The sequence below is a fragment of the Trachypithecus francoisi genome, unplaced genomic scaffold (assembly GCF_009764315.1).
Source record: "Trachypithecus francoisi isolate TF-2019V2 unplaced genomic scaffold, Tfra_2.0 Lachesis_group6, whole genome shotgun sequence".
NCBI lineage: Eukaryota > Metazoa > Chordata > Mammalia > Primates > Cercopithecidae > Trachypithecus > Trachypithecus francoisi.
In genome coordinates, this window is record NW_022681471.1 from 28,176,555 (window position 1) to 28,191,164 (window position 14,610).

Consider the following 14,610-nt stretch of genomic DNA (forward strand, 5'->3'; position numbering starts at 1 on the left):
CTGCTTCAGCTCACACCTCCATGGGCTGCACCCACTGTCCAACCAGTCCCAGTGAGATGTGAATCAGGTACCTCAGTGGAAATGCGAAGAAATCACCCGTCTTCTGTGTTGTGATCACGCTGGGAGCTGCAGACCAGAGGCTGTTCTTATTCAGCCATCTTGGCTTTTATTTTTATTTTTTATTTTTTGAGATGGAGTCTCACTCTGTCACCCAGGCTGGAGTGCAGTGGGTGTGTGATCTCCACTCACTGCAAGCTCCACCTCCCAGGTTCATGCCGGTCTCCTGCCTCAGCCTCCCAAGTAGCTGGGGCTAGTGGCGCCGCCACCACCCCCGGCTATTTTTTGTAGTTTTAGTAGAGATGGGGTTTCACCATGTTAGCCATGTGAGTCTCGATCTCCTGACCTTGTCATCCGCCCACCTTGGCATCCCAATATATTTTAACTTTTTACATAATTCATTCTTACTGGTGCCTTTACTACTCCTCACTGAATTTTTTCCTGCATAGCATCCTAAATTTTCTTTTATTTTCATATCTTTTCGCACAGATATGTTCTCATAATATTGCCAAAATGAACCCCCACAACCTAACTCTGATCATGTCAAATTCATATGAGGAAACTTTTATGGATTCTGCTATATACAAAAAAAAAACCTGGCATTGAAGACTTCCACAAAGGCTTCACTAACTCTGCAACCTAGTAATACCAATTTATGTGATGGCACTTAAATAAGCTCTGTGTTCTGTATAATTTTTGTTGTCAAAGTTTTGCCCTTTTTACAGTCATTCCCTTCAATCAGTCAGTTAATAACATTACTTTACTGAGCACTAGTAGTGCCAGGCATGATTCTAAATTCTGGAAATGTAGCAATCAACAAGAAGCCAATATAGCTCTTGCTTGCTTCCTCTCTGAAGTCCCCCCACCTCAAACCCTCTAAGCTAAGACACCTCCACAGATTAATCCAGGAGCCCTTTTTTCCAGGGGGAAAAAAAAGGCTGGAGGAGACTTGTGTTTTCAATGGTTCCAACAATCCCTGTTCCCCAGCTATTCAGTATTTATTCTTTTAATCAAGATTTGTGAGGTGGGCATCCAAAGGGGCTGGAGGCAGAGGAAGAGCTCAAAGAGAATGGGAAAAGGGAGAGCTAGCTCTTCTTGCCTGTTCCTGCCCAGAGTTGGCCTTGGCAGGCTGATTGGGGTCTTTTCTTGGAATGCTTTCAGTCCCTCTCTTGCATTCTGCCTGTGCTTGATGACCATCAGGCAGACGTGGAAAAGGTCTCTGGTGAGGGAAACAGGGATAGGAGTGTTCATGGTTCCTGGTTCTGGGCAAGTGGAGATGTGGTGGGGCCGGGCTCTACGTAGGGAGGTTCAGCCTTGATCTAGGTCCCAAATGAGAGAGGAAGGCATAAAGAGGCTTCCATTGTTGTGACTATTTCAAAACACTCCTTTGCACACCACAGAAGAAAATGCCACCTTTAACTCCATGGTTTGGTGGGGGGAAGTGAAACAGAAATTTGAAAATAGGCACCGAGGGGCGGAGCAAGATGGCCGAATAGGAACAGCTCCAGTCTCCAACTCCCAGCCGAGCGACACAGAAGACCGGTGATTTCTGCATTTTCAACTGAGGTACTGGGGTCATCTCTCTAGGGAGTGCCGGACAATCGGTGCTGGTCAGCTGCTGCAGCCTGACCAGCGTGAGCTGAAGCAGGGCGAGGCATCGCCTCACCTGGAAGCGCAAGGGGGAAGGAAATCCCTTTTCCTAGCCAGGGGAACTGAGACACACAACACCTGGAAAATCGGGTAACTCCCACCCCAATACTGCGCTTTAAGGAAACAGGCACACCAGGAGAATATATCCCACACCTGGCCGGGAGGGTCCCACGCCCACGGAGCCTCCCTCACTGCTAACACAGGTCTGCGGCGATCTATCCGCAAGGCAGCAGCGAGGCTGGGGGAGGCGCCCGCCATTGCTGAGGCTTAAGTAGGTAAACAAAGCCGCTGGGAAGCTCGAACTGGGTGGAGCTCACAGCAGCTCAAGGAAACCTGCCTGTCTCTGTAGACTCACCTCTGGGGACAGCCACAGCTGAGGTCCAATAGGGAAAGCAGCGGGGGGGTGCAGAGGCGAACGACTCTGTCTGACAGCTTTGGGGAGAGCCGTGGATCTCCAACGCGGAGGTTGAGATCCGAGAACGGACAGACTGCCTGCTCAGGTGGGTCCCTGACCCCTGAGTAGCCTAGCTGGGAGACATCCCCCACTAGGGGCAGTCTGACACCCCACACCTCACAGGGTGGAGTCACCCCTGAGAGGAAACTTCCAAAGGAAGAATCAGACAGGTACACTCGCTGTCAGCAATATTCTATCTTCGGCAACCTCTGCTGCTGATACCCAGGCAAACAGGGTCTGGAGTGGACCTCAAGCAATCTCCAACAGACCAACAGACAGTCTTCTGACTGTCAGACGGAAAACTATCAAACAGGAAGGACACCTATACCAAAACCCCATCAGTACGTCACCATCATCAAAGACCAGAGACAGATAAAACCACAAAGATGGGGAAAAAGCAGGGCAGAAAAGCTGGAAATTCAAAAAATAAGAGCGCATCTCCCCTGCAAAGGAGCGCAGCCCATCGCCAGCAACGGATCAAAGCTGGTCAGAGAATGACTTTGACGAGATGAGAGAAGAAGGCTTCAGTCCATCAAACTCTCAGAGCTAAAGGAGGAATTACGTACCCAGCGCAAAGAAACTAAAAATCTTGAAAAAAAGTGGAAGAATTGACAGCTAGACTAATTAATGCAGAGAAGATCATAAACGAAATGACAGAGATGAAAACCATGACACGAGAATACGTGACAAATGCACAAGCTTCAGTAACCGACTCGATCAACTGGAAGAAAGAGTATCAGCGATTGAGGATCAAATGAATGAAATGAAGCGAGAAGAGAAACCAAAAGAAAAAAAAGAAGAAAAAGAAATGAACAAAGCCTGCAAGAAGTATGGGATTATGTAAAAAGACCAAATCTACGTCTGATTGGGGTGCCTGAAAGTGAGGGGGAAAATGGAACCAAGTTGGAAAACACTCTTCAGGATATCATCCAGGAGAACTTCCCCAACCTAGTAGGGCAGGCCAACATTCAAATTCAGGAAATACAGAGAACGCCACAAAGATACTCCTCCAGAAGAGCAACTCCAAGACACATAATTGCCAGATTCACCAAAGTTGAAATGAAGGAAAAAATCTTAAGGGCAGCCAGAGAGAAAGGTCGGGTTACCCACAAAGGGAAGCCCATCAGACTAACAGCAGATCTCTCGGCAGAAACTCTACAAGCCAGAAGAGAGTGGGGGCCAATATTCAACGTTCTTAAAGAAAAGAATTTTCAACCCAGAATTTCATATCCAGCCAAACTAAGTTTCATCAGTGAAGGAGAAATAAAATCCTTTACAGATAAGCAAATGCTTAGAGATTTTGTCACCACCAGGCCTGCCTTACAAGAGACCCTGAAGGAAGCCCTAAACATGGAAAGGAACAACCGGTACCAGCCATTGCAAAACATGCCAAAATGTAAAGACCATCGAGGCTAGGAAGAAACTGCATCAACTAATGAGCAAAATAACCAGTTAATATCATAATGACAGGATCAAGTTCACACATAACAATATTAACCTTAAATGTAAATGGACTAAATGCTCCAATTAAAAGACACAGACTGGCAAACTGGATAAAGAGTCAAGACCCATCAGTCTGCTGTATTCAGGAGACCCATCTCACATGCAGAGACATACATAGGCTCAAAATAAAGGGATGGAGGAAGATCTACCAAGCAAATGGAGAACAAAAAAAAGCAGGGGTTGCAATCCTAGTCTCTGATAAAACAGACTTTAAACCATCAAAGATCAAAAGAGACAAAGAAGGCCATTACATAATGGTAAAGGGATCAATTCAACAGGAAGAGCTAACTCTCCTAAATATATATGCACCCAATACAGGAGCACCCAGATTCATAAAGCAAGTCCTTAGAGACCTACAAAGAGACTTAGACTCCCATACAATAATAATGGGAGACTTCAACACTCCACTGTCAACATTAGACAGATCAACGAGACAGAAAGTTAACAAGGATATCCAGGAATTGAACTCATCTCTGCACCAAGCGGACCTAATAGACATCTATAGAACTCTCCACCCCAAATCAACAGAATATACATTCTTCTCAGCACCACATCGCACTTATTCCAAAATTGACCACATAATTGGAAGTAAAGCACTCCTCAGCAAATGTACAAGAACAGAAATTATAACAAACTGTCTCTCAGACCACAGTGCAATCAAACTAGAACTCAGGACTAAGAAACTCAATCAAAACCGCTCAACTACATGGAAACTGAACAACCTGCTCCTGAATGACTACTGGGTACATAACGAAATGAAAGCAGAAATAAAGATGTTCTTTGAAACCAATGAGAACAAAGATACAACATACCAGAATCTCTGGGACACATTTAAAGCAGTGTGTAGAGGGAAATTTATAGCACTAAATGCCCACAAGAGAAAGCAGGAGATCTAAAATGACACTTAACATCACAATTAAAAGAACTAGAGAGGCAAGAGCAAACACATTCAAAAGCTAGCAGAAGGCAAGAAATAACTAAGATCAGAGCAGAACTGAAGGAGATAGAGACACAAAAAACCCTCCAAAAAATCAATGAATCCAGGAGTTGGTTTTTGAAAAGATCAACAAAATTGACAGACCGCTAGCAAGACTAATAAAGAAGAAAAGAGAGAGGAATCAAATAGACGCAATAAAAAATGATAAAGGGGATATCACCACCGACCCCACAGAAATACAAACAACCATCAGAGAATACTATAAATGCTCTACGCAAATCAACTAGAAAATCTAGAAGAAATGGATAATTTCCTGGACACTTACACTCTCCCAAGACTAAACCAGGAAGAAGTTGAATCCCTGAATAGACCAATAGCAGGCTCTGAAATTGAGGCAACAATTAATAGCCTACCCACCAAAAAAAGTCCAGGACCAGATGGATTCACAGCTGAATTCTACCAGAGGTACAAGGAGGAGCTGGTACCATTCCTTCTGAAACTATTCCAATCAATAGAAAAAGAGGGAATCCTCCCTAACTCATTTTATGAGGCCAACATCATCTGATACCAAAGCCTGGCAGAGACACAACAAAAAAAGAGAATTTTAGACCAATATCCCTGATGAACATCGATGCAAAAATTCTCAATAAAATACTGGCAAACCGGATTCAGCAGCACATCAAAAAGCTTATCCACCATGATCAAGTGGGCTTCATCCCTGGGATGCAAGGCTGGTTCAACATTCGCAAATCAATAAACGTAATCCAGCATATAAACAGAACCAAAGACAAGAACCACATGATTATCTCAATAGATGCAGAAAAGGCTTTTGACAAAATTCAACAGCCCTTTATGCTAAAAACGCTCAATAAATTCGGTATTGATGGAACGTACCTCAAAATAATAAGAGCTATTTATGACAAACCCACAGCTAATATCATACTGAATGGGCAAAAACTGGAAAAATTCCCTTTGAAAACTGGCACAAGACAGGGATGCCCTCTCTCACCACTCCTATTCAACATAGTGTTGGAAGTTCTGGCTAGGGCAATCAGGCAAGAGAAAGAAATCAAGGGTATCCAGTTAGGAAAAGAAGAAGTCAAATTGTCCCTGTTTGCAGATGACATGATTGTATATTTAGAAAAACCCATCGTCTCAGCCCAAAAATCCTTAAGCTGATAAGCAACTTCAGCAAAGTCTCAGGATACAAAATTAATGTGCAAAAATCACAAGCATTCTTATACACCAGTAACAGACAAGCAGAGAGCCAAATCAGGAATGAACTTCCATTCACAATTGCTTCAAAGAGAATAAATACCTAGGAATCCAGCTTACAAGGGATGTAAAGGACCTCTTCAAGGAGAACTACAAACCACTGCTCAGTGAAATCAAAGAGGACACAAACAAATGGAAGAACATACCATGCTCATGGATAGGAAGAATCAATATCGTGAAAATGGCCATACTGCCCAAGGTTATTTATAGATTCAATGCCATCCCCATCAAGCTACCAATGAGTTTCTTCACAGAATTGGAAAAAAACGGCTTTAAAGTTCATATGGAACCAAAAAAGAGCCCGCATTGCCAAGACAATCCTAAGTCAAAAGGACAAAGCTGGAGGCGTCACGCTACCTGACTTCAAACTATACTACAAGGCTACAGTAACCAAAACAGCATGGTACTGGTACCACAACAGAGAAATAGACCAATGGAACAGAACAGAGTCCTCAGAAATAATACCACACATCTACAGCCATCTGATCTTTGACAAACTGAGAGAAACAAGAAATGGGGAAAGGATTCCCTATTTAATAAATGGTGCTGGGAAAATTGGCTAGCCATAAGTAGAAAGCTGAAACTGGATCCTTCCTTACCCCTTATACGAAAATTAATTCAAGATGGATTAGAGACTTAAATGTTAGACCTAATACCATAAAAACCCTAGAAGAAAATCTAGGTAGTACCATTCAGGACATAGGCATGGGCAAGGACTTCATGTCTAAAACACCAAAAGCAACGGCAGCAAAAGCCAAAATTGACAAATGGGATCTAATTAAACTAAAGAGCTTTTGCACAGCAAAAGAAACTACCATCAGAGTGAACAGGCAACCTACAGTGGGAGAAAATTTTTGCAACCTACTCATCTGACAAAGGGCTAATATCCAGAATCTACAAAGAACTCAAACAAATACAAGAAAAAAACAAACAACCCCATCAAAAAGTGGGAAAGGATATGAACAGACATTTCTCAAAAGAAGACATCCATACAGCCAACAGACACATGAAAAATGCTCATCATCACTCGCCATCAGAGAAATGCAAATCAAAACCACAATGAGATACCATCTCACACCAGTTAGAATGGCAATCATTAAGAAGTCAGGAAACAACAGGTGTTGGAGAGGATGTGGAGAAATAGGAACACTTTTACACTGTTGGTGGGATTGTAAACTAGTTCAACCATTATGGAAAACAGTATGGCGATTCCTCAAGGATCTAGAACTAGATGTACCATATGACCCAGCCATCCCACTACTGGGTATATACCCAAAGGATTATAAATTACTCTACTACAAAGACACATGCACACGTATGTTTATTGCGGCACTATTCACAATAGCAAAGACTTGGAATCAACCCAAATGTCCATCTGTGACAGACTGGATTAAGAAAATGTGGCACATATACACCATGGAATACTATGCAGCCATCAAAAAGGATGAGTTTGCGTCCTTTGTAGGGACATGGATGCAGCTGGAAACCATCATTCTTAGCAAACTATCACAAGAAGAGAAAACCAAACACCGCATGTTCTCACTCATAGGTGGGAACTGAACAATGAGATCACTTGGACTCGGGAAGGGGAACATCACACACTGGGGCCTATCATGGGGAGGGGGGAGGAGGGAGGGATGCATTGGGGAGTATACATGATATAACGTTATGCACAGTACCCTAGAACTTAAAGTATAATAAAAAATAAAAAAAGAAAAACAAAAAAAAAAAAAAAAAAAAAAAAAAAAAGAAAAATAGGCCCCAGGAAAGGCTTGCCAACTTTTGCATATATTTTCCAGCTCTGCGTCCGTGTGTCTGTACAAGCAAGAGTAGTAATGACAAGTAGAGACTACACTTCTTTAAAACTCTTTTTTGTTTCCTGACTTTTAGCTTTAGAGACTGCTTTGCCAGTCTCCTCACAGCTGCACTAGGATTAACAACTTTGTCCTTCAGTTAATGTGGGCTTCAGGTTTCCTCATTGTGGCTGAGAAAGGAAAAGCAGTGATATGATGTACTTGGTACATACTTAGTGTACCATAAATCTGTGAAAGTTGGCCCAAACTCTATAGGCCTACTTGAAATCAGTCTCCATTATGTATCCCAACTACTCAGACTTCCAAGAGTTATGTGTATGTTAAATTCAAATTTATTTGTTTCTTCCTCTCTTAAAATTCATTGATAACTTCAGGGATTCCTTTTGGGGTGGTCTCTTGCCAAGCTATATCTACAAGACAGGTCTCTGTGAGGCCTTTACAGCAACCTAGTTGACTCACACCTAGTTTTAGATAAAAAATAAGAGGATTTTACTGGTTTTTTTTTTGCTCTACGTTTAGCTCTGTATTTTGCTAAACAAGTTTTCAAAATCCTGGAAAACAATTTTATTACTTTTTCCTTTTGGGCATCATTAGGACCACATTGAAGTCCAAGAGAGATGGAAAAGGAAAAAACACTCTTTACTCAACATTTCTTCACTCAACAATAAAATAAATTATTAAAAAGACCGCCTATTGTGTACCTGGCCTTGATCTTGCAACCAGAGGCTCAAAAATAAGGCATCATCCTGATCCAAGATTTGCTCAAAGTCTGTGTCTAGCACAAGCTCTAGTGGCTTAGTCAATGTATTTGGCTAACAGAGTAATGACCAGAGTCATTTGGATAAGTGCCCTATACTGCAAAGTGAGAGCACACAGGAGAATGAGGTAAGCTACATTTGAAAGATGATGAGTTACGTAGAGAGAGAAGTAGTGACAGGGAAGAGGACCTCCAAGCAAAGGGGTCATAGAGACATGAAAGAGTATTATTCACTTGGAGTGTTGCCAATGTTTGAGTGTGACTGTACTGAAAAGATTTTGTAAGGTGGAATGGTGGAAAATGAGGGTAAAGAGGCAGGCAGGGATTTTGGATGCCAAAGTCAGTAGTTTGGAGTTATCTTAAGGCTAGAAGAAGTCATCAGAAAACTTTAATTAGGGAAGTAATTTGTATTTTAGAAATATCATTCTGAAAACACTGTGGAGGAAAGATCAGAGAGGGGCAACAATGCAATGCAGAAACTTATGTGAGAGATGCTGAACTGCTGACCTAAGGTAGCTGCGAAGGCACATAGAGAAGAACATAGAATTTAGAATCAACAATTGGATGTGGTTCATTACTGATGTGGGAATGCAAGGAGATGTTGAAAATATAGGAAAATAAGTGGTAGGTGATATATTTACAACTTAGTAAGTCTGGCATAGAAACAGAAAAAAGCAAGTAGAGAGTTTCACCAAACCAAATCAATGGGGAGATGAGGGGGAGAAAGAGGAGAGGAAAGATGGGCAAAAAATAGAGAGGTCAAGGGATGGAGATCTCAATAAGATCAAAGAACAGGTTTAGAGGGAGTAGGAGAATGAGAGAGTAGGATGGCTAGGAAGTTGTAATCCAAAATTGATGTTTTAACTTATGCTGTCAGAGGTAGAGTAGTTTCAAGTAACGAATAAACCCAAACTGTATGTGTAGATGAGTGTGGCTACTACAGGGTAGAGAAGTTCACTAGAAATGAAAAGGTCAAACTGCTCGGTGGTTGATGTGGATATTGAAGTCATCTGAAAGATGGTAGGATGGAGCAGAGAGAAAGACCATGAGTCAGAGCATAAGCCAGATCCCCAAGCCCATGCGAAGTCAGAATAGCTAGGAGGTCAATGGATGCTAGCAGGAAGGAGGCATAGAAGATGACATAGTGGAATGGCTTAAACCTCAAAAGGGCAGATATTTTTTGGCCTAGAAACAACAGAGGATTGGGGAAAACCCAACTCTTTTCTGGCCCTAAAGTATTTGGCTTATGAGAGAACAGAGTCTCCACTAGAGAGGACTTCAGAGTAAGCTATGTCTTCAGTGAATAACAAGGTTGCAGTTAAGGCCTGAAGATTAAGGGATCATTCAAAGAAGATGGTGTTTCTATTCTGTTCCACTGATGTATTTAACTACCTTGGGCTAGGACTTCACTGTCTTAATTACTATAGCCTTAAACTGATATTTGGCACAGCAAATTTCCTCACCACTTTCTTTAGGAGTATCTTGATTACTCTGGGACTTTTGCTTCTCTGTATAAATTTTCAAATTATATTGAAAAATTCTATAAAATAGAATCTGTTAGAATTTTTATTGTAATTACATGGAATTATCAATAAAGTGAAGGAATGCTGACATATTTATAATATTGAGCCTTCAATCTATGAATATAGTATCTGTATTGAGTTCAGTCTTGTTTGCGGTCTCCAATATGATTCTGTCATATTCTCTGTGAAAGTCTTACACATTTTAATTAGAGTTTTTTGTTGGTACTTCATATTTTTAATACCACTGTAAATGTTAGTTTTAATTTCATTTTCTAACTATTCGTTTGAGACAGTGTTGCTGTCCTTTTTCTAACTTCTTGGAAAGAATACTTAGCTCATTAATTTTAAGGCTTTCTTCCTTTTCCTTTGATTCTTACTTTAACTGCATCCCACAAATTTTGTTACTTGCTATTTTCATAGTTTTTCAGTTCAAATTATTTTCAAGTACCCACTATGATGTATTCTTTTTATCTATAATTTATTTTAAGTTGACTATTTTCAAACATGTAGAGATTTTTTCTAGTTGGCTATTGTTATTGATTTCTAGCTGAATTCCACTCTGGTTAGTGTAGATGCTCTGTATGGTTTCAATCCTTTGCAATTTGTTAAGATTTTCTTTCTGGACCTAATGTGGTCATTTAAAAAAATGTTATACATGTGCTGAAAAAAAGCTGTGCTTTTCAGTTGTTTGGCAGATATAGACATAGATGTACAGATAGATATAGATAATCTAGGCAGAGATAGGTAGATGTTGAGGTAGAGGTAGCATATATAGATGCATATATATATATATATAATCTTTATCAGGTCAAGTTTGTTAATTACTTTTTTTTCAAATCTTCCATGTAGCAGATTTTGTTCTGCTTGTTCTATCAATTACTGAGAGAAATGTGTTAAAATATCCAACGTGATTGCTTATTTCTCCCTATAGTTATGTCATTTTTTGCTCTTGTATTTTTACACCATGTCATTAGGTGACCAAGTTTTAAGACTGTCAGGAGAAACACACACATTAATAATCATATTTAGTGATTTTGACCGACCACTTTCAGAAACTGAGAGTTCAAACAAACAGAAATAAGCAGTGATATCAAAGACATAGTAATAAATCTGAGCAATTAGACAATATAAAACCCTATGCCCAACAAAAAATATTTATATTATTTAGAGGTACACTGCTGATTTACAGAATAGAATATGAATTTAGGAAAAGAGAAAAAAGCCTCAAGAAACTCCAAAGGATCAATATCATACAAAATAAGCTCTCTGATCATAATGCTAACGCAGAACTAACAACACAAAGACAGCATTTGAAAACCAAAATGTACACTTCATTATCCTCAGCAAGTAACGCAGGAACAGAAAACCAAACACTGCATGTTCTCACTTATAAGCGGGAGCTGAATAATGAGAACACACAGACACATGAGAGGGAACAACACACACTGGGGACTGTCGAGAGGGAGGGGAAAGGGAGAGCATCAGTAAGAACAGCGAATGGGTACTGGGCCTAATACTTGGGTGATGGGTTAATCTGTGCAGCAAACCACCATGGCATACATTTGCCTATGTAAAAAACCTGCACATGTATCCCAGAAATAAAAATAAAAGCTGATAAACAATAAATAAATAAAAACAAAAATGTCTGGAAATGAAATAGCATATTACTAAGTTTTGGATAGAAGGAATTAATAAATATTTAGACATTAATAGAAACACTGCATTAGCACCCCAAAAAGTTTAAAATATGTTTACCCTAAAACCCAGCAATACTACAGCTAGGCACTTAGACTCGAGAATCCCATGCACGCATGCCTTGGGAGACACCGCCCAGAAGGCTCAGAGCTGCATTGCTTGTAATTGTCCCAAACTGGACACAATACAAATTCCAAAACTAGTTGAGTGGGTATACAACATGTGGCATATCCATCAGTGGGATACCACACAGGAAAGAACATGAACAAAGTTGGCTACATGCAACAAATTGGATGAATCTTGCAAACATAACACTGAGTCAAAGAATCCAGACACAAGAATATATACTACATGAGGCATGCATATAAAACACACACACACACACACACACACACACACACACACACACATTAACCGGGGGGCTCGTGTTGGGAAAAACCATGAAGGACTTGTGGGAGACTGGTCATATTTGTTTTTGATGTAGATAGTGGTTACATTAATGCCCACCTCATAATTATTCTTTATGCCATATAGTTACATTCTACGCATTTTTCTGTAGGTGTGTTTTCTTTCACAAAAAATGTCTTAAATATTGTACAGTACTGTGATATTCCCACAGTTGAACTCCTTTATAATGCTGAGGTTGAAGGCTAACATGTTCCTCCATGCATTAGAGTAGGCTCTGGGTGTGTATGTGTGTGTTGATGGCTATAGGAGTATTTAAATTTGTCTGAAAAAAAGATGGTCTAAGGATTTCTCTGGTTTGTGATTGACCCCATCTTTAAAAGAACTACAGCTACAGTGTCAGCAGGTCCACCTTCATTTGTGACAGAAGGCCCATTCCAGAACTTTTTCACTGGACAAATTAGTTGTGGTCGATATCAGTGGTTCTCAAAACTTGGTGTACATAGAAATTACTTTATAGAAAAATTATTTTCAACAAGCACATGTAGAGATTCTAATACAGAGGATTCAGGAACATAGGGAATCAACATTGCAGCATCCAATATTTCATTCCATTATGGCTGCATGAATAAAAATGTCTGATCAATGCAGCCCCAAACTAGATTTGGTTATGTGGACAAAAATACCAAGATAGTGGAACATTCCATTGTTAGATGGGCTCAGCCAAACCCTATCAGTGACCCCAGCAGTAGTCTCTGTGTGCAGACTCTGCCTGGAGGACAAGAGGCTGGAGACCAACACAAGCAACTGGAGGTTTGATGACAGAAAACTGAGGAAATTCCCATTTGGATTTTGCAGTTCTCTGTTTTCTCCATGAAGTAGGAGAGTAAGGTAATCTGCTGTGGGAAAAGGTTCTTAAGGACCATGTACAAGATAAACTATAATTGTGGAGAAAGGATGAGATAGCTAGCTGGGAAACAAGTAGGAATGCTAAGCAGTGTGGAGGGTCTGGATAAGATTTGTGATTATGAATTTACAGTGCCACAGAGACTGTAACAGTGTCTGGCAGCAATGAGAAAATAACTTAAATCACCTGAGGCCCAGGCAAGGGTGGGAGACAAGCCATTGGCAGTTGTCCTGGGTAGTTCAGTTGATGCCTACAGTCTGTGGCCTGGGATCTGTTGGTAGTTGGGGCTGGAAGGCTGGATGTTGAATTCTACCCTAGTTTCAAAGCATTTCATAGTCTCCCGTTCACTGATGCTGTGGTTTCTGATTCTCTGTCTTCCTGGCCTAGTCCTTCTCCAGAGCATCCACATCATCTGATTCCTACAGGACAGTCCTTTCCTAGTCAGCTCCCTGACCCTTATTGGACAGTAACTCATCTACCCACTTTCTTTGTAGATAGGATCTGTGGCTTTTCCCTTCCCTGCACTCATCCCAGAATGCCTAGTGCAGGGTTGAATACACAAGAGAGGTTTGCAAATGATTTTTTGCAATGATAAGAACCCAAATGCCCTGTTTTATTACTTCCCAAATGACCAGACAAGACCAAGTACATGCTTTTTTGGAAGAAAATGCCAAATAAGCCACAGAGTAGGTCATGAACGAGCCTTCTAATTGGATGCCAATGATGTAATGGCACTCATTGCAGACACAGTTCTGGCTGTTATTCACACTGCTTGCATATGTAATTTTTGTTTCACAATTGCAAGAATATTCTTCAGAAAATGCCACCTTTCTCGGGTGATTTGTGTTTTCAGTCTTTGGCACTTTGCTATCTAACCCTCCTTAAACATCCTGGTATGTTGAAAAATGTACAGTATTTTCTATTTCTTCTTCCTCCTTCTGAATTCCTAGCTATATTTGCAATGCATTGGGATCTGCTTTTCCCTGGAACCCACCGAAAAGGTCAGACATGGCCTCTTCCTTCATGAAACTTATATTCCAGATGATACACAAAAAATCAAGTAAACAAAATGATCCCAGAAAGTGATGCATGCTCTGCAGAAAATCAAGACAGTAATGTCAAAGAGAGTGAAACTGGTCTACCATGGATTAGAAAAAGATGACTGGCATGATGTAGAAAGCTGAGCCACACACTTATCTAGAGGAAGAGTATTCCAGGTACAGAGAAATATCAAATGCAAGACCCTGAGGTGGGGGTGTTATTGGTGTGTTTCAGGAACAGCTAGTAGACAACCAGAGCTTCCATGAAGTGAGCCAGAGAAGAATGAAAGGAAATTAAGAGCTTGACTTGTATTGCAAGTGGCACAGAAAGCCATTGGACGGTTTTGAGCAAAGAAGTTAGGATACTTTTTTTAAACATTTCCTTTAGCTTTTGTGTAGAGAGTAAAGTGCAGAGTTCTCTTATGGAAAACAGAAACCATGTTAGCCCATTTAAGTAGAAATGGGGAATTTGGTGCTTCCAAAATTGTTGAAGGAATCAAAAGAACAGACTCTAGGTTGAATTTCCAAACCTGTTTCCCAGAATAACACCACATATAACTGGTACCATTGGGAGAATCAGGAAGCCACTGCCT